We start from the raw sequence: 21,977 nt of genomic DNA, 5'->3' as shown, positions 1-21,977 counted from the left end.
ACCCGTGGAGAATGCCTAATCCTTGCCTTCGTTGAAAAAAAAAAATCCAATACCAGAGGAAGCAGCGAGATTCCTGCAGGAAAAAAAAATGCCCCTTGGCCAAGGTGGGGGGCGGGAGGGGGGCGCAGTAAACTTCGAGGTAATGCAGATAGTAATGCAGAGAAAATTCCCTTTCTTCGGAAGGAGGGGGAAGCCCAGTTGTCTGGCAGTAATGCCAGGTAGTGGAGCAGGCGATCGGCCGGCTGGCTGGCGGGAGCAGCGGTGTCTGGAGTGAGGCGAAGGAAAGCAGCTGATCGGGTTGCAGGCTCCTTTTGGAGCTTCCTGGCTGGATGGATGCAGCGAAGAGAGAGAGAAAGCCCGAGAGAAGGGAGCTTGGCAGCTTCAACCCCAGCCTGCACGTTGCCTAGAAATGGATCACCTAGGAGAAGGAGCGAGCGAAAGAGATAACAGTGCCATCAAGCAGAGGGAGAAAAGAGAGAGGGAAAGAGAGACAGAGAGCTTCTAATAACCACCTCCTCCCCCTATCTGCAATCCGAGGGAGAAACAAAATAGTGCTCTCATTTCCCGTGGAATCTTCAACCAAGGGGGGGCAGGGGGGCGGGGGGAGGAGTTAAGGGGGAAAAAACACAAGCTCGTGAAATATTAAAAAAATTTTGAGAAAAAAGCTAAAAGCCACCTACACCTTCTATCTTGATCTTTTAACCTTGTAACTACAACAGGTACCACTTTTCCAGTTCTTGAATGGAATTAGCCCGGTTGGTTGAAATATCAGGGACAGCTAGCCACTAAGGGAGGAGACCTAGAAAGCTATTATTAAGCTCCTAATTTCAAAGTTTTAAAAGGACAGGTGATGCCAATTACTTTCTAAACCGTGTTCTCTTCCTTTCCTCCTTCGCTCCCGCGATTTTTTGAGGTGTGTGTTGGGGGGGGGGCGCACGAGAATTACTAAAATCTAAAAAAGTCAGATTGAAGAACAGTATTGCCTCATTGAAATGCATAACCAAAATATTCTATTATCATGGAAGAGATAGCTTAGTAACTATTTTATAAAGATAAAATCCGAAGGAGGGAGTTGCTCTTCCATGGAGGGTGATTTGGTAGAGCTGAATGACAGCTCTGCCAGACAGAGAGAACAGATTTTGTCTAAGCTTTTCCCACACAGCTTAACCATAGTACCCAAACCTGGCCTGTATGGCCCCTTCTAATCTAATATTTCATTTTTCTTCCAAAAAGCTTTATTTGGGGCTTTTTTTTAAAAAAAATGCAGATGACCCGGGGTCCAATTAAGTAAAAGAGGTAGGTAGATATGACAGTACCTAAGGATAATTAGGATCAAAGTCCTTTGGGGATCTTGAGGCTACTTCACCTGCCCTTCAGTGTCATAAATAACATCTTTTCTTATTCACTTCCACTTTCTTTAACCCCATTAACCTCTCCTCCCACAACTGGACCTTTCCCTCCAGTGAAGTCATTATATCCATCCTTCTTTAGACCACAATCTAAATCTACACACTCACAAACTCCAATGCTCCCCCTGCAACAACTTGCTTATATTTGCCTTTCTGTACTTGCATATCTCAAACCCTCCAAGAGGGTGTAATAAAGGGCAGCAGTGGCAGTGAGAACTGGCTTCTTAGAGGACCTAGGTTCAAATCAGTCCCCTGATGCATACTGGCTGTGTGACCCTGAACAAGTCATTCCAGCTTTGAATGATCTCAGCAACTCTCCAAGTCTTTAAGCTGTAGAGAAAAAGCCAACATATATTGTTTACCTCTGGGAGTTTCCTGTAGTGATGATTCCACAGATCTAGTTCCTATCCCTATTCCTACCTTTCATTCCACCTACCTGAAGCACTCTCTAATTCTATCAATCCTTAAGAGTCTTTCATAAGCTATGGCTTCTGTCAAGTCATCCCATTTTATAACTATGATACATACACAACAACAACAACAACAACAAACATTATACTCAAGGAACCTATGTTTCTTTAAAATGCATTTTCTTTAGTTTATACATCTAAATTTTATACCAGTTCCAGCCTCCTCCTTGCCCCTCTTAGAGGCAGCTAGGTTTAGTGTATAGATAGAGCACTAGGCCTACAGTCAGGAAGGCTGGAGTTAAAATTTAGGCTCAGACACAAGCTGTGTGGCCCTGAACAAATCACTTAACCTCCATTTGTCTCAGTTTCCCCAAGGGTAAAATGGGGGAAATGACAGCCTCTACCTAACAGTATCATTGTATACTTAGAGAACCCTAGAAAGTGAACTAAAAAAGTAGTGAAACAACTTTAGCAAAGTTGCAGGGTATAAGATAAATCCACATAGATCATCAACATTTCTATACATTACCAGCAAATTCCAGTAGCAAGAGACAGAAAGAAAAATTCCCATTAAAATAACTGTGAACACCTCTTTTATCATAGTGTGTTATGGAAATGCTTGTTTTATTCCATAAATGAAAAATATTTTTAAAATTTAAAAATTAAAAACTACAACAATTATAAAATGCTTGATCTACCTGTTAAGACATACCCAGGAACTTATATGGCAACAACTACAAAACACATTTCATACAAATAAGGACAGATCTAAACAAGTGGAGAAATATTAATTGTTCATGGGTAGGCTGAGCCAATGTAATAAAATGACAAGTCTACCTAAATTAATTTATTTACTCAATGCCATACCAATCAAACCACCAAAGAACTATTTTACGAAGCTAGAACAAAATAGACAAAAATCATCTGGAAGAACAAAAGGTTAAGAATATCAAGGTAATCAATTAAAAAATGGTTATCATCAAAACAATCTGGTATTGACTCAGAAAGGTAGCGGTTGATCAGTGGGAATTGACTGGCTTACACATTATACAGTAGTGAATTACCAAAGTAATCTAATGTTTGATTAAACCCACACATGTACATATAAAACCATACTATGCATACTTCTATTTTTAAGTTCTTTTTGTAGAGCTGGATAGTATCTTCATAGGTCCTTTGTAGGTGATATGAGTATTTATAATACTCACAATAATTTAGTTATTCACAGTTATTCTTTTTTTTGAGGGGGGAAGGCAGGGAAATTGGGGTTAAGTGACTTCCCTAAGATCACATAGCTAGTAAGTGTGTCAAGTGTCTGAGGCTGGATTTGAACTCAGCTCCTCCTGACTCCAGGGCCAATGCTCTCCCCCCTACACCACCTAGCTGCCCCCCCACAATTATTCTTTCAGCATATTACTGTTACTGTATACAACATTCTCTTGGTTCCCCTCATTTCACTCCATTATTTTATGCAAGTCGTTCTGTTTTTCCTAAAATCAACCTGCTCATCATTTCTTATAGCATAGTAGTATCCTATTACATATGCTACAACTTATTTAGCCATTCCTTAACTTATGGGCATCCCCTCAATTTCCAGTTCTTTGCCACCATAAAGAAAGCTGATGTAAATATTTTAAAACATATAGGTTCTTTTCCTTTTTACCCTGATCATCTTGAGAAACAGACCTGATAGTGGTATTGCTGAATTGAAAGATATGCACAGTTTTATAACTCTTTAGGCATAAGTCCACATTGTTCTCCAAAGTGGTTGGATCACTTCCCCATACCATCAACAGTGTTTTAGTGTCCCAATTTTTTCCACATCCTCTCCAATATTTGTGATTTTCCCCTTCTATCACTTTAAGCAATCATCAGTTATCATCAGACAAGTGTGAGATGATATCTCAAAGTTGTCCTAATTTGAATTTTTCTAATCAATAGTGATTTAGAGGATTTTTATGTGACTATAGGTAGTTTTGATTTCTTCATTGAAAAATTGCCTTCTCTCATCCTTTGACCATTTATCAATTGGGAAATGACTTATATTCTATAAACTTGACAAAGTTCTCTATATATTTGAAATGAGAATTTTATCCCAGAAACTGCCTATAAAAATTTCCCCTATTTTCTGTTTTCCTTCTAATCTTGGCTACATTGGTTTTATTTGCACAAAAACTTTTTAATATAATTGAAAGTATCCAGTTTGTACCTTACTCTGCTCTTTCTTTCCTTGTTTATTCATAAATTCTTTTCCTATCTGTAAGCCTGATAAGTAAGATATTCCATGTTTTTCTAATCTACTTATAATGTCTCCCTTTATATCTACGTCATATATCCATTTTGAACTTATCTTGGTAAATGTTGTAAGATATTGGTCTATACATAATTTCTGCCAGACTGCTTTCTACATTTCCTAACAATTTTTACCCAATCATTACTTCTTATCCCAAGTGGTTAAATATCTACATTTATCAAGCATGAGATTACTATAATCATTTACTACTCTATATTGTATTTCTACTCTGTTCCATCAGTCTACCTTTCTATTTCTCAACCAGTACAAGATAGTTTTGATAATTACTGCCTTATAATACAGTTTTAGATATGGTGCTGCTAAACCTCCTTCCTTTAGATTTTTCATTAATTCTTTTGATATTTTGACCTTTTGTTCTTCTAAATTTTGTTATTTTTTCTAGCTTTCAAAATATTTTTGGAAATCTAATTGGGATGGCATTGAATAAGGAGATTAGTTTAGGTGGAATTTTCATTTTTATTGAACAGGGTGTTCCTAAAGTCTGGGCTCATAGGCAAAAAATGCATATTTTCAAGAAATGAAATGAATGAAATTTTCAACAATATTTTATTTAATTGGAATATTAACAAATAACATCTTCAATATGATTGCCATCATTTGTGATGCAAAAGTTGATGTTCTTTGCAAGATTCATGTGAACTCAACGCAAAAACTCCACATTGCCATCAATTTTAGCACATTCACTCCTTATGTTTTCATAGTTTTCAAGTTGGATCTGTGATTTTCATTGAGTATACCTTCTCCTTTAGGATACCCAGAAAAAGAAGTTGCTGAACACAGAGTCGTTGGTGAAACAGTGAAGGAGATGTTAATGAGATTTCCTATGTGTCCAGACTTTAGGGACACTCTGTATTGGCTCTACCTACCCATGAACAATTAATAATTCTTCAGTTATTTAAATCTGACTTTATTTGTATAAAAAGTGCTTTATATTTATATAAAAATGTTCATGTAGTTCCTGGGTTTGTCTTGGCAGGTATATTCCCAGGTATTTTATGCTATCTATTGTTATTTTAAATGGGGTATCTCTTATGATCTCTTCTTGAAGGATTTTGTTGGCGATGTATAGAAATGCTGATGATTTATGTGGGTTTATTTTATATCCAGATATCTTGACAAAATTATTAATTGTTTCAACTAGCTTTTTAGTTGAATCTTTAAGATTTTTCCAAGTATGTTATCATAAGGATTTGTTGCCTCATTGCCCATTCTGATTCCTTTGATTACTTTTTCTTCTGTTATTGCTATTGCTAGCACTTCTAATACAATATTTAATAATATTGGTGATAATTGGGCATTCTTGTTTCACTACTGATCTTATGGGGAAGGCTTCTAGCTTATCTCCTTTACAAATAATACTTGCTGATGGTTTTTGGTAGATGCTTCTTATATTTTTAAAGAAAAAATCCACTTATACTTAGGTTTTCAAGTGTTTTTAATAGGAATGAAAATTGCTTTTTCTCTATTTATTAATATAATAGTAAGATTTTGTTCCTTTTGTTTTTTATATAATCAATTATGTTAGTAGTTTTCCATATGTTAAACCATCCTTGTGTGCCTAGTATAAATCCCATTTGCTCACAATGTATAATCTTTGTGATATACTGTTGTGGTCTCTTACCCTGTATTGTATTTAGGATTCTCACATCCATGTTCATAAGTGAAATTGGTCTATGATTTTCTTTCCTGTTTTTGCTCTTCCTGGTTTAGGTATCAGCACTGTATTTGTTTCGTTACAAGAGTTTTGTAGGGCTCCTTCTTTGGCTGTTATTCCAAATAATTTATCTAATATTGGAATTAGTTGATCTATAAATGTTTGGTAGAATTCACTTGTAAATCCACCTGGTTCCATTGCTTTTGTCTTAGGAAATTTATTTAGGGCCTTTTCAATTTCTTTTTCTAAAATAGGTTAATTTCCTCTTCTGTTAATCTAGGCAGTTTATATTTTTAAGTATTATTCAAATTTACTTAAACTATTAAAATTTATTGACATATAATGGAGCAAAATAACTCCTAATAATCGCTTTGATCTCATCATCCTTAGTGATACATTCACCCTTTTCATTTTTGATACTAATGATGCTAATTGTTTGTCTATTTTTTTCATAAAACCAGCTCTTAGTTTTATTTATATAGTTTTCTTACTTTCATTTTTACTAATCTCACCTTTAACTTTTAGGATTTACAATTTGGTATTTAATTGAGAATTTTTAATTTGTTCTTTTTCTTGTTATTTTTTAATTATTATACCCAATTTATTGGTGTATTCTTTCTCTATTATTAATTTTTAATGTAAGCATTTAGAAATAAAAATTTTCTTCTGATTACAGCTTTTGATGCATCCATTGTTTTGAGTATGTTATCTCATTATTATCATTCTCTTTAATAAAATTACTTATTATTTCTATGATGTTCTTTAACTCAGTCATTCTTTAATATAAGGTTATTTAGTCTCCAGAGAATTTTAATGTTTCCATAGCCCTTATTATAATGTTTTATTGCCTTATGATCTGAAAATGATACATTAGATATTTCTGCTTGTCAGCAATTAACTACAAAGTTTTATGACCTAATATGTGGTCAATTTTTTTTAAAAAGTACAATATACTATTGAGAAAATATATTCCTTGCTATTCCCATTCAATTCCTTCCTGATATTTATCATATTTAGCTCATCTAAGATTCGTTTCATCTCATTAATTTCTTTCTTATTTATTTATTTTCTGTTGGATTTATCTAGTTCTGAAAAGAGAAGGTTGAAGTCCTCCACTGTTATAAATTTGCTATCTGTTTCCACCTATAATTCATTTAGCTTTTCCTTTAAAAATGTGGGTGCATTTGGTGCATGTAGTTTTAGTATTGATATCACTTCATTTTCTATGGTAACTTTTATCAAAATGTACTTTCCAAATTTGTCTCTTTTCATTAAATCTATTTTAGCTTTAACTTTGTCTGAGAGCATGATTTCTACCCCTGCTTTTTTCAGTCAGCTAAAGTATAAGGAATTCTACTCCAACCCTTTATTTTTACTACATATGAATCTCTCATTTTCAAATGTATAAACATATTGCCAAATTCTGGGTTTTATTTTTTATAATTTATTTTATTCTTAATTTATAGTATAAAATAAGTATTTTCATATCATAATATAACAAAAAAGGTGGTTGCACATGAAACTGCAAATGTATTATATACAACTTGCTATTTGTTTTAAATATTCAACAGTTATTATGTAAATTTCTTTTTTTTCCTTTTTTTTCTTCTCCCCCTTGCCCTAGAGATGACCACCATTAGACACAAATAGGTATATATGTATGTATATATACACATATACATACATTAATATATAGTTATTCTATATATACTTCCATTTGTCATTTCTTTTTCTGGATGCCGATAGTATTTTTATATGTCTTTTGTAGCTAATCTGGGTATTTATAATAGTCAAAATAATTTATTCACTCAAAGTCCTTCTTAAAACAATATTGCTGTTACTGCAATATTCTTTTTGGTTCCGCTCATTTTGCTCTTCATTATCCCATGTAAGTCTTTCCATGTTCTAAAATAATTTTTTGGTAATTTAATTGGAATTTCATCAATTAGCCCATCATTTCTTATAGCACAGTAGTTTTCCATCACAATCACATACCACAACCTGTTCCACCATTCTCCAATTGACAGATCTCCATAATTTCCAGTTTGCCACTTTTATTAGATTGGCCCTGCCTACCCATGAACAACTACTCTTTCTCTAATTCTTTAAATCTGCTTTTATTTGCCTAAAAAGTTTGTTTTAATAATTTTGTTTATATAGTTCCTGGGTTTGTTTTGATGGGTGTTTTTATACTATGTAGAGTTATTTTTAAATATTTTAAATTCTGGTTTTTAATCTATTCTGCTATTTTCCATTTTTATGAGCAAGTTTCTCCTATTCACAATCAAAGTTATAATTACTAGATATGTATTTCTTTCCATTCCATTTGTCTCACTGTTTATCCCTTTTCTTTCTTTTTACCTTCTCCCTCCTCAGATGTATAATTTACTTCTTACCACTGTCTTCCTAATCCCTCCTTCTAAATCCCCTCTAAATCCCTCCTTATCCTCTCACTTTGCCCTCCTTTTCCTTAATCTACACACCCTTTTAAGAGTCCTTACCTTATCTTATCCCCTCACCCTCATATTTCTCCATAAGTTTAGAAGACTTTTATACCCTTCTAGATATATATTTATTCCCTCTTTAACCCAGTCCTAATGAGAAAAAGGTTTTAGCACTACCTACTCCTACTCCTGCTCTCCACTGCAACAGTTCTTCCATTCATGCGTTGTTTGTATGACATAATTGCTCCATTTTACCTCTCCCTACTCAATTTTATTTTTTAGGATCATCCCATCATATTCAACTAAACCCCAAGCCTTCTATATATAAACACACACACACACACACACACACACATACCATATACACACAAACATACATATATATATATATTATATATACATATACACATACACATACATACATATACATATTCTCTTTCAAACTATCCTAGTAACGATAACATTCTTAAGTTACAGATAATGTGTTGCTATATAAAAAATGAAGAGTTCAAATTCATTAAATCCCTTATAATTGGTATTTCACATTTATCTTTTCATATTTCTCCTGATTTTTGTTGGTCAACGTTTCTGTTTATTTCTGATCTTTTCCCCATGAATACCTGAAAATCCTTTGGTGAATTTAACATCTTTTTTTCTCCATAGAGGATTACATTCAGTTCTGACGGGTAAATTATTCTTGGCTGCAAACCCAGTTCCTTTGTTCTTCAGAATATCCTGTTCCATGATCTTTGGTCTTTTAATGTAGAACCTGCTAAATCTTATGTTATCCTGACTGCAGCTCCCTAGTATTTTAATTCATTTTTTAGTTGCTTGTAGTATTTTGTCCTTGATCTGGGAGCCTTGAAACTTAGCTATGATGAGCCTGTGAGTTTAATCGTGGGACCTCTTCAATTTGTGATCACTTGGTGACTGATGGATTTTTTCTTTCAATTTCAACTTTGTACTCTATTTCTAAAACTTCAGGGCAATTTTCCTTAATAATTTCTACAAAGAAAATGTTTAGGCTCTTTCATTTTATCATAACTATCCAGTATTCTTATGTTGTCTTTCCTTCATCTGTTTTGTAGGTCAGTTGTTCTTTTTTTTCTTTTTTTTATTTATTTAATATTTTAGTTTTCAGCATTAATTTTCACAAGAGTTTGAATTACAAATTTTCTCCCCATTTCTACCCTCCCCCACACTCCAAGATGGCATATATTCTGATTGCCCCATTCCCCACTCAGCCCTCCCTTCTATCACCTCACTGCCCCCCCTTCCCCTTTTCCCTTACTTTCTTGTAGGGCAAGATAGATTTCTATGCCCCATTGCCTGTGTATCTTATTTCCTAGTTACATGGAAAAACTTTTTTTAGAACACCTTCTTTTAAAACTTTGAGCTCCAAATTCTCTCCCCTCTTCCCTCCCCACCCACCCTCCCTAAGAAGGCAAGCAATTCAACATAGGCCACATGTGTATCATTATGCAAAACCCTTCCACAATACTCATGTTATGAAAGACTAACTATATTTCATTCCTTCCTATCCTATCCCCCTTTATCCAATTTTCTCCCTTGACCCTGTCCCTTTTCAAAAGTGTTTGCTTTTGATGACTTCCTCCCCCTATCTGCCCCCACTTCTATCATCCCCCCTTTTTTATCTCCTTCCTCATTCTTTCCTGTGGGGTAAGATACCCAATTGAGTGTGTATGTCATTCCCTCCTCAGGTCAAATCTGATGAGAGCAAGATTCACTCATTCTCCCTCACCTGCCCCCTCTTCCCTCCTAACAGAACTGCTTTTTCTTGCCACTTTTGTGCAAGAAAATTTACCTCATTCTATCTCTCCAATTCTCCCTCTCTCAATATATTCCTCTCTCACCCCTTAATTTGATTTTTTTAGATATCATCCCTTCATATTCAACTCACCCTGTGCTCTCTCTCTCTCTCTATATATATATATACATATGTATATGTATGTATGTATGTATGTATGTATATTCCCTTCAACTACCCTAATACTGAGGTCTCATGAATCATACACATCATCTTTCCATGCAGGAAATGTAAACATTCCATGTAGGAATGTAAACAACTTTAGTAAGTACCTTATGATTTCTCTTTCTTGTTTACCTTTTCATGTTTCTCTTGATTCTTGTGTTTGAAAGTCAAATTTTCTATTCAGCTCTGGTCTTTTCACTGAGAAGGCTTGAAAGTCCTCTATTTTATTGAAAATCCACATTTTACCTCGGAGCATGATACTCAGTTTTGCTGGGTAGGTGATTCTTGGTTTTAATCCTAGCTCCATTGGCCTCCGGAATATCATATTCCAAGCCCTTCAATCCCTTAATACAGAAGCTGTCAGATCTTAGGTTATTCTGATTATGTTTCCACAGTACTCAAATTGTTTCTTTCTGGCTGCTTGCAGTATTTTCTCCTTGATCTGGGAGCTCTGGAATTTGGTGACAATATTCCAAGGAGTTTTCTTTTTGGGATCTTTTTCAGGAAGCAATTGGTGGATTCTTTTAATTTCTATTTTACCCTCTGGCTCTAGAACATCAGGGCAGTTCTCCTTGATAATTTCTTGAAAGATGATATCTAGGCTCTTTTTCTGATCATGGCTTTCAGGTAGTCCAATAATTTTTAAATTATCTCTCCTGGATCTATTTTCCAGGTCAGTGGTTTTTCCAGTGAGATATTTCACATTGTCTTCCATTTTTTCATTCCTTTGGTTCTGTTTTATAATATCTTGATTTCTCAAAAAGTCACTAACTTCCACTTGTTCCAATCTAATTTTTAAGGTGGTATTTTCTTCAGTGGTCTTTTGGACCTCCTTTTCCATTTGGCTAATTCTGCCTTTCAAGGCATTCTTCTCCTCATTGGCTTTTTGGAGCTCTTTTGCCATTTGAGTTAATCTATTTTTTAAGGTGTTGTTTTCTTCAGTATTTTTTTGGGTCTCCTTTAGCAAGTCATTGACTTGTTTTCCATGGTTTTCTCGCATTATTCTCACTTCTCTTCCCAATTTTTCCTCTACTTCTCTAATTTGTTTTTCCAAATCCTTTTTGAGGTCTTCCGTGGCCTGAGACCAGTTCACATTTTTCTTGGAGGCTTTCGATGTAGGCTCTTTGACTTTGTTGACTTCTTCTGGGTGTATGTTTTGGTGTTCTTTGTCACCAAAGAAAGATTCCAAAGTCTGAGTCTGCATCTGAGTCTGTTTTTGCTGCCTGGCCATGTTCCCAGCCAACTTACTTGACCCTTGAGTTTTTTGTCAGGGTATGACCACTTATAGAGTAGAGCATACTTTGTTCCAAGCTTGAGGGGATGCGCTGTTGTTTTCAGAGCTGTTTCTACACAGCAAGCTCTGCCACACCTGTGCTCTTCCTCCCCCAAGAACCTCCAACCGGGACCTGACTCAGATCTTAAGCAGGCTCTGAACTCCTGCTCTGATCTGCCACTTAATTCCTCCCACCAGGTGGGCCTGGGGCCGGAAACAACTGCAGCTGTAGTTCTGTAGCTGCACCACCTCTGCTGCCTCCTGGGTGGTGGCTGAAGTGCAAACTCCTTTCACTCCCCGTAGCTTTTCCCACTAACCTTCTCTGTTGTCTTTGTTGTTTGTGGGTTGAGAAGTCTGGTAACTGCCACAGCTCACTGATTCAGGGTGCTAGGGCCTGTTCTGCCCAGCTCCCAGTCCGGTTGTTCTGGGCACAGCCCACACTGGGCTCTGCCCCACTGCGCTTCCAGCTCAGTGAGCAATAGACCTTACCCAGTGACCATCCAGGCTGTCCTGGTGTGGAGCCCTGTTTCCCTCTGCTATTACATGGGTTCTGCAGTTCTAGAATTTGCTCAGAGCCATTTTTTCTAGGTGTTTGGAGGGTCCTGGTGGACAGCCCTAGGCAAGTCCCTGCTTTCCAGGTGCCATCTTGGCTCTGCCCCCATCAGTCCTTCTTCTAATGAGATGCTTCATATTCTCTTCTGTTTTTTTTTTTCATTCTTTTGATTTCGTTTGATTATTTCTTGGTTTTTATGAAGTCATTAGCTTCCCTTTGTCCAACTCTAATTTAATGGAGTTATTTTCTTCTGGAAATTTTTGGATCTCTTTTCATAATTTTCTTGACTTTCTTGCATTACTCTTATTTTTTCCTATTTTTTCCCTCAACCTGTCTTATAGGATTTTTAAAGTCCCTTTTAAGCTCTTCCAAGAACTCTTTTCGGACTTGTAACTATTTTACATTTTTCTCTGAAGCAGAAGTAGCCATTTTGTCTTCACTGTCTTCTGAGTTTGAACCCAGATATTCTCTTATCACTATAGCAGTTATCTATGCCAGATTTGTTCCCTTTTGCTTACACTTTTTTCTTCCTAGTGGCTTATTTCTTGGCTATTAACTTTACATTATAGTCCGGCTCTAGTCATGAAGAGTGGGGGGATAATGTCTCAGGACTCAGGTTTTCCTGTTGTTGTTTTCTGTACCCTGTCTAGGGAACTGACCTCAGATACTTCTCTCTACCCTTGAGTCTTGCCCAGAGACTCCAGCAAACCTGTCATTGCAAATGCTCTTACTCCTCACAGTCCTTCTTCAGACTGCAAGCTTTGGTTCACCTCTCCACATTGGAACCAAATCCAGGGATTTTCCTCCTTCTCTAAGGAACACAGCCAGCAAGGCCCCACCATCTGTGACCACACTCACCACCATGTGTTTGCTCCTCCTCAACCACAGCCACAGCCTGGAACTTTGTCTTTTCAGTATACCTAGGCCTCAATTCCAGTACCAGAGGAAGGCTCTACGATCTTCCCCTGATCAATACTTTCTATGGGGCAAAAATTCCTGAACTCTGACTTCCTCTGACACAGCTGTCCCCAGGGTTTGTTGTTTGTTAATTGGTGTATCTACTCCAAAGTACCAGCATTTCAGTCAGGCCAGACTACCACCTGAGGAGATCAGGCCTTTCCTAAAGTGCAGATGCCTAGGAGCAGATAACTGAATCAACAAAAAAGAAGCCCAAGTCCAAGGCTGTGGCTGTTGGGGAGGAGCAGTGAGTATACTGTGGTGAATGTGGTCCCAGAGTGGTGGGGCCTTGCTGGCTGTGATCATTGGCTAGAGAGAACAGTCCCTAGATTTGATTCTTGGGTAGAGAGTGAGTTGAAGCTTCTAGCCTTAGGAGGGACTCCAGCAAGTAAGAGTATTTTAGGTGACAGCCTTGCTGGGGGCCCTGGTTCTTGGGCTCTACAACTGCTTTACCCCAACTTTTAATTATTTCTGCCACACTAAAGTTCACTTTGAGGCATCATGTTAAATTGTTTGTGGGGGAATATGTAGTCAGGTAATGCCCTGCCTTATTCTGCCATCTTCCCAGAATCCTCACCTCCTCCTTTAAAAAAACTGGCTAATATGGAATTTATTTTCCATGACTTCACATATATAATGGATAGTATATTGCTTGCCTCCTCAGCATACATGGAAGGAGCTAGAGGAATAAAATGTGGAATTCAAAATTTTTTAAATGATTTTTAAAAAGTGTAACCATGATTGTGTAATAAAAAAATTTAAAACAAGAAAAAAGAGTACATTATCCTTTGAAATATTAGTTAATAATAGCTTAAACCGATCATGTTTGAAGAAAGTTCTAATCTAATCGTTGGTCCAGTTCCTCTACTGTGCCCTTTAAAACTAAGTTTCTGTTGCCAAATAAAATATGTACGTCACTTCTGTGAGCTTTATCTGCGTACTTAAAAATTTAGAAAAAAAAATAATATTCTAATCTGTTTAATTATCTTTCAGAGTTTCGATGAAGCTTTTAAATCAAATGTGAAAAACATAAAAATAAAATATTGTATAAGTGATAAGCTTGCAAGAACAAGTTATAGATATTAGGGACTTTTGAAATTTTGACAATTAAGTTTGATTTTGAAATTTCAAAATCTGAAAAAATAATTTTAAAAATTTTGATATACTGACCAAACTCCAACCAAAACATTTACATAACTGGTGAATGAGATTGAAAAATACATATTATGATTATTAAGTGCAGTAAAGAAATGCCCACTTCGATGTGGATTGTGAGGTAACTTTTCCAGCTATAAGAACCATTAAAGCCAAGTATCTACATAAACTGAATTGGAATGAATAGTTTGATGACAGTATTACCAAGATTTCAAAAGACAACAAAATATATTCAATCATGTTGTTGCCTCTTTTAGTGAGAACAAAGAAAAATTTTATACCATTAAATAAAAATATCTTAATTTTTATGTAATTTAATTATATATTTTCACTTTTAATTTTTCATATATATTTAATGTACATAATATACAGTGTGCTCCCTCAAATCATTGAAGCTATTAGAAATTTGGGGACACCTTTTATTATTTCAGTAGTTTGTGTAATTATACATATACAAACATCTATATATGATATTTATGTATATATGTATATGTATGTATGTATTTGTGTGCGTAGGCGTTCACATTCAAATATTTTAATGGTATTAATGATCAATAAATTTTGGAGACCAATACAATAAGGAATAAAGACATCATAAATAAATTTTAAGAGGCTGAACAATAATAAAGACATTCTTTTTTAGAGCATAGAATAATAAAAATAGTCATCAAGACAGGAAACATGAAATAAAGATACTTAAATGGAGATTAAGTAAAGCCGTCATAAATAATAAGTGGGTCAACTTTACAAAATGCATGAGGTGCAGCTAAAGCAATGATTAGTAAAATCTATATTTCTTAAAATATATTAACATCTTTAAAAGGAAAAAATGAACTGAGAACTAAATCTTAAATGCTGGAGAAGCAGCAAACTAATAATACTGAAGCAACTATAAGAGGAAGAATCTAAATTTAAAATAAAAAGACTGCAGAACAGATAAACTGAAGTATTATTGTTTTCTAAACTAACAGGACTGATAAACTGATGGATAGTGACCTTCTCAGCAAATTGTCATCTTAGTGAGATGTCAAGAGCCCTGGAGATTCAAGCGTTGTGCCAATATGTCAGAGATGGGACCTGAAGGAAAGTCTTCTTGGTTTCAGGGCAGCTCACTGTCCTCTAAACCTGCAGTATAGTGAATTCAGAATGTCTTTATAGTCTTAAAATAATGGAGGACCCCAAAGAGCTTTAATCTATGTGGGTTATTTTATTATTATTTATAATATTAGAAATTAGTAATGACAAAATTTTAAATGTTTATTAATTAATTTAAAATAATAACAAACCAAATGTCAACATAAACAATGGTCTTTTATCTAAAATAACTATATTTTCTCAAAACAAAAAACTAGTGAGAAGAGTGGCATGGCTTTATATATTTTTACAAATCTCTTTAATGTTTGACTTAATAGATGACAGCTGGATTACCATATCTGCTTCTTCATCCAGTTTGTTGCAATGCGTTGTTTGGGTTGAAGTATATTAAGAAAATATGTCTTCACACAGATATGTAATTGGAAAAGGGAGGATTACAATAGGCAAATAGCATCTTATAAAAATTGTTTTGACCTTGAGGACCCCCTGAAAGGGCTTCAGGGATGGCCAGAGGTCTATAAACTACATTTTGAAAACTTCTACAATATCACCTCTCATAACTAGCTAATTTGACCCCTCCCAAGTACAGAAGGAAATTAAATTACTGAAAATCAAAACAAACAAATTGAATTCACAAAGACTAGTGGAAACAAAATGAATTATTAGAAACTACTATATACAATTATATGCCAGAAAAAAATGAAATCTTTATAGAAATAGAAGATTTCCTAAAAAAACAAACTGCCCAAATAAATGAAACAAGAAGTAGATAGTTAAATGTTTTAGTCTCAGAAAAATAAATTGACCAAGACATCAAGGAACTACTAACTTGGGGGGGTGAGGGAAAGGGACCCTTGAAGAGGACAAAATTTATAAATGAATTCTAACAAATATTTAAATTATTATTTATCCACACTATTAATTATCCACATTATATTTTTCCCAAATAACCAAGTCAGAAGGCCCTCTACCAAATTCTTTTTATGAGATTAATTTATTGTGATACCAAAACCAAGTAGAGATAGAACAGAGAAAAAGAACTAAAGACTAATTTTACTAATGAAAATTGACGGAAAATTTTAAAATAAAACTTAACAAGGAGACTACAACAATATATTAAAAATAGTCAATATTGCTAAGTTGAACTCATACTAGAGATGCAAAAATATTTCAACATTAGAAAAATATTCATATAAACAAAATATTTAAATAATTTTAACAGTAAATACAGAAATGACATCAATAAATTTTAGTATTACTTTATGTTGAAACCAAAGCAAAAGCATGGAAGATACTTTGTTATCAAGTAATATATTACATATTATGAACACGTACAATATTTATGACTCATAGACATACTCTTTTCTTTCTTGATTTCAGTGTTATATTCTCTCTTGGTTTACTTCCCAGCTACCTTGTTGTTCTTTTTCTTGCACTTTCTTCCTCTTTTGCTAGGTAATTATAATGATCTCTTTCCTGTATTCTATTCTCTTCTCTCTGTACTCTCTTCCTGGGGTATCTCATGATCTCATGTGGTCACGTATCCTTTCTAGTATCATTTTGTAATTCCAGGGCCCCATTCCAACTGCCTACTGGATGATTCCATCTGCATGGCCTACGAACATCTTAAGCTCAATGTGTTTAAAGGAGAATTCATATTTTATTCAAAACTTTCCTGAAATTCCCTATTTATGTTTAAGTTATCGAAATCAATATAATCATTTCAGTCCATGAGTTCAGCATCATCCTTGATACTCTTCTCTCCCTCACCTCCCATTCTGATTATTTTCAAAGTGTCATCAATCTTTCTTCTACAACATCATCCACATTGGTACCCTATTCTCACTTCATAGAAGTTCGGTCCTGTTTCAGGCCCTTAGTACTTCGCATTAGACTATAGCAAGTTTCCTAATTAGTTTTCCTTCTTTCAGTTTCTCCTTCCTGTAACACATCTTTGTCTCGCCTGCTGAATGGCATTTTCTAAAATGCGCATCTGAGCATATCACTTTAGTGGTATCCTATCTATGAAATATATATATATATATGACTATATAACATATTCAATAGTTACGTAGCACATAAGAATAAGTTTCCTCAATTATAAAATGGGAATGACAATTGTATCTACCTCCCAGGGTTGTTGTGAGGCTCAGATATGAAAATATTTGTAAGAGAGCTTAGAGCAGTACCTGATAGATAATAGGCGCTTAATAAGCATTTGTTTCTTCCTCTTTTTCCTTCCTTTCCCTACTTCCACAGTATATCATTACTCCCCCTTATGCATTCTATTTTCCAGTTAAACTAACTATTCTTATACATGACATTCCTTCTCTCACCTTAATGACTTAGTAATGTGGTCCCCTATATTTGGAATGAACTTTCTCAACTCAGAATTTCTCCAACTTTCTTCCAAGCACAGCTCAGATGTCAACTCCTACATGAGACCTTTCCTGACCCCACCACCCCTGTCTTAATACTCTCTCATTCTTAAAATTACTTTAAAATACTGTCTACATACTTTGTACATATTTTGTGTTTTCTTATCTGTACAGAAATTATATCCCCCAAGAAGAATGATTTGTTGTTGTTCAGTTATATCTAACTCTTTGTGACCCCATTTGGGATTTTCTTAGCAAAGATATTGAAGTGATTTGTCATTTCCTTTTCTGGCTCATTTTACAGATGAAAAAACTGAAGCAAATGGGGTTAAATGACTTGCCCAAAGTCTGAGGCCCTATTTGAATTCAGGTCTTCTTAACTCCAAGCCCTCTGTTCTATCCACTGCACCACCTAGTTGCCCCTAAGTATGACGTAACGTCCTTTAAATCAGTCTTTTTCAAAAGGTAGACTGTAACATCCCTTAAAAGCTATTGTTTTATGTTTACATACCAACACCTAGCACACACTAAGAGTTTAATATATGTTTGCTGAATTGAATTTAACCATAATTATATTTAATAAATATTCAAAATTAATTCCATTGCTAAATAACAAAGCAAATTTGGGATGTATTTTTTCTGCAAAGAAAAATCAGAAATCTAAAGTTGCATTAAGTGTAAGCAAAGAACTATATTAACATAAAATGCATCATATGAAATAAGAAATAATATTAAGCACCTCCTTTTTTAAAGCAGTTAGATGATATGGTAGATACAGCACTAAGCCTAGAATTAGGAATATTTGAGTTCAAATCTAGGTTCAGATACTTACTAGTCACTAGTGTAGTTCTAAAGTCATTTAAGTTCTCTATGTCTCAGTCTCATCATCATTAAAATGAGGATATACAAACACCCACCTCCCAGGGTTGTGAGGATCAAATGAGATAATATTTGGAACTTGCTATGCAAAACTCAAAAGTGCTATGTAAGTGCTAGCTTTTATTCTTATTCTGATTATTATTTCAAATTTCACTTTAGGTAATGTGAAGAATTTTGATGCTTAATCTAATGAGTAGGCATATTTTTGTGTTTTAGCATATGTCAGCCCACATACTCACTTTAAATTATTTTAGTATTTTTTTGGCTTGGGAGTATTCCCAAAATTATTATACGTACAAAGCAAAGATTTCTTTTGGATTCCTGATGATACCTAAGGTGCTCCTGCTTATTGCCTGTTTGATGTCGGGGAAAAGACAGTCTCTCTGGATCTCAGTTTCTTCATCTGTAAGATGAATGAATCAGATGAAATGATCACAAGGGACCCTTTCTTCCTATGATTCTAATAAAGTAAGGTTTTAGTTTTATTTAGGAATCAGATAAGGATTTTATTTCTCAAATTTTTAAAAAGATTAATTTGATGTATGAATAAAAACTCAGTTTTCAAAACCCTATGTTCATCTGTTGAGCAATACTACAAAAGATACTAAAAATGCTGTCTTGAAATGAGCGTTGTGTTTTTATTAAAGGTGTACAATAATTATGACACAAATATATTAAAAACATTATGTTAGAATTCGTTGTGATTTCTGAAGTACAAACATAATCCACACTGTTATAGAGCAAAGTCTTAACAGGGCAGTCCTTTCTATCTCCAGATAAAGCAATTTTGGAACCTAGCTGTTAATGTCAATTTGAGGTGCTCATTTCACAATCTTGTTTTGTGAGTGAACTGAAATTAATTTACTTTTACTGTGTCAAACTACATGTAGGACACAAAAATAAATTAAGGCTATGAAAAACAACAACTCATGCAAAACACTCTTTCCCAAATATTTGAATACAGGTATTACAAGGACTGGAGCTATTACGCAAAAAGGTTGCTGACTGGAGGGAAAACAAAACTATCTTTACAAAGTTATTCCTAGAAGTACCATTTGCAATAATAACAACAACAAAAAAACACCTAAAAACAAAACCCCATTGGAAAAAAAAACTGTCAACAGAAGGATGATGCCTGAACAAAATATAATAAATAAGTATAATTAGAATACTTATTGAGCCTCATGGCAATATGAAAAATTCAAAGAAATTTAGGAAGATTTATGTGAAGTGATACAAAATGAAAAACATACACGCAAAAAATTATAAATACTGTCAAGAACTATGTAGTCAAAGACATCAGTAATAAAAACAATGTCATGTATATAGAAAAAAACATTTTAAAGGATCACATAAGGACAAATTGGTCCCTGATATATTAAAATTTACATATGCAACTTTTGGGTAAATAATAGAACTATTAGTAAATAATAGAAGTTTGTAAATCCATAATGAAGCATTGGATGCTTGATAATTCTTAGTTTTTCCAAAAAAATTTAAATTGCATCACAAGTCCTTACTTTTCATATTTTATTAGTCTCATTTATATACTTGAATATCTAAACTTGTCATTGGAGTTTAAAAGAAAATGTGTATGTGTGTATGTGTATATGCAAAGAATTCTCCCTTCATTCCTTGAATGAATCCTGCCATTGAACTACCATTTGTTTTAAAGTTTGGCCTATAAATTTTTAGTTCAGTTTTCCCCCTGATAACTTCCATTTCTTTTATTATGCCTCCTAATTAGATTTTATATCTTTCTCTTTTCTTCCTTTATTTATGCCAGGTTGTTCCCTCATTGTATGGCATATGTATGGTTGTCTTCACTAACTTAAGGGAATCTTTACAGTATTTAGAACTTAATTAATTCAACATTAACATTTTTAAATGTTTAGTGGGGCCTATTTTTTCCCTTTCTACTATAAACATAATATTAAAACTGAGTTAAGAGAAAACTTTTTTATTGTCTCTTATAGATAACCCAGAGTTGGGTTTCTAGGTCCAGGGAGCCATTTGCACAAGCTATGGTGCTCAATTACATGCTGTCTCAATTCTTTTTCCTAGAAGATGAATTGGTAACTGACGTGGAATAATGAATGAAATTCAAAAAATTTTGGTGGGAGGTAAAATATCACCATTAAGGACAATGGACCCTTCCCCTATTCTAGCATGTCTCCACAAGATGGCAGTCATGCCTGATACAAATGTAATTGTTGTATGTTATGAGTATTATGGAACTTAACAATTCACTGCACTCTATTAACCAATCATGTTCCAATCAACAACATACATTGTATTTAAGGTCTAAGTTGTACTTCCACTGATATGTTAAAAAAAACTTCCATAAGAACATAATAATCAAATGGTATCCTGTTTAATTTTAACATTTTTGTATTTTATAATATTTAATATTTGCTTTCCTCATGACTTCTCCAACTTAAGTAACAGTAGAAAAATCCAAATAGCCTGCTGCTTTCCTATGTCAAGAGGTCATTTAGATGATGCAGAGCTGGAAGGTGATGGCAGGCAGGAGGCAGTGACCTTTGAGCCAGTGATGTGGAGGAAGATTCCCTGCAACTCATCTTACCCAAAGAGTTTGAAACAGCAGGAACAGTTCTAAATTCAGAAGTCCCCATGCTAATGAAACAAAAGCAACTGAATGACAGTGTAGAGGATGAGCAAGAATGCTCAGGGACCTTCATGAAAACTTTAAATAGCACTCAATGGTGTAGTCTTTTTTGTTAAGACAAGGAATCCATTGCTCCTGTTTGGAATCTGTTAGTCCAGAAAAAGCCCCACAAGTTTGAGTTAGCCTATTTAGTGATCTTTTATCCCAAGACAGCAGAAGAGACCAAGGTTTTGATTCTATGCTTGGATGGTCAATTTGAACATAAGAAGCTTCACCAGATCCTTGATGATATACAGACAAAGAGGAGTATACAGATTCCCGGGCCTCCACTGGAGAGAGAAGAGGAAATATTCCTAAATTCCTCTGAATCTCAAAAGAACTCAAACTCCCTCCAGAGACAGTATAGAAATTTAGTCAAAGTTTTTTAAACCTCCCATAGACAAGGCACTGCAGAGCAGTCTTGCATCAACAACTCCGTCAAATTTGTGTCTGCTTAGAATTTTGATGGCTCAATATTTGAGATGAGGCAAAAGCCAGGAATGCCATGGAATCTTAATGGGACTGTAGGATGGTTTCTCTTAATGAAAAATTTCCAAAGGAGACAAGTGGGCCAGCACCTAGATGCTTGTGTAATTCTCCCCATTCTTTTACTTAGGAAAAAATGACTAAGCAGGGGTGGGGAACCTGTGGCTTTGAGGCCACATGTGGCCCTCTAGGTCCTCAAGGGTGTCCTTTGACTGAATCCAAACTTCACAGAACAAATCCCACACCTGAGGATCTACAGGGTCATATGTGGCCTCAAGGCCACAGGTTCTCCACCCCCACAAGAAAAAG

The 21,977-nt window shown here is 34.8% G+C and overlaps 1 pseudogene; it reads left to right on the top strand.

The window, feature by feature from the left end:
• Positions 1–13,829: 13,829 nt before the first annotated feature.
• LOC118854609 lies at positions 13,830–21,571 on the top strand (annotated as a pseudogene).
• The last annotated feature ends 406 nt before the right edge of the window (positions 21,572–21,977 follow it).

This window comes from Trichosurus vulpecula, chromosome 6 (genome assembly GCF_011100635.1).
Source record: "Trichosurus vulpecula isolate mTriVul1 chromosome 6, mTriVul1.pri, whole genome shotgun sequence".
In the NCBI taxonomy this organism is placed as follows: domain Eukaryota; kingdom Metazoa; phylum Chordata; class Mammalia; order Diprotodontia; family Phalangeridae; genus Trichosurus; species Trichosurus vulpecula.
Note: the sequence above shows the minus strand (reverse complement) of the source record. Positions and strands in the feature narration are given on the sequence as shown.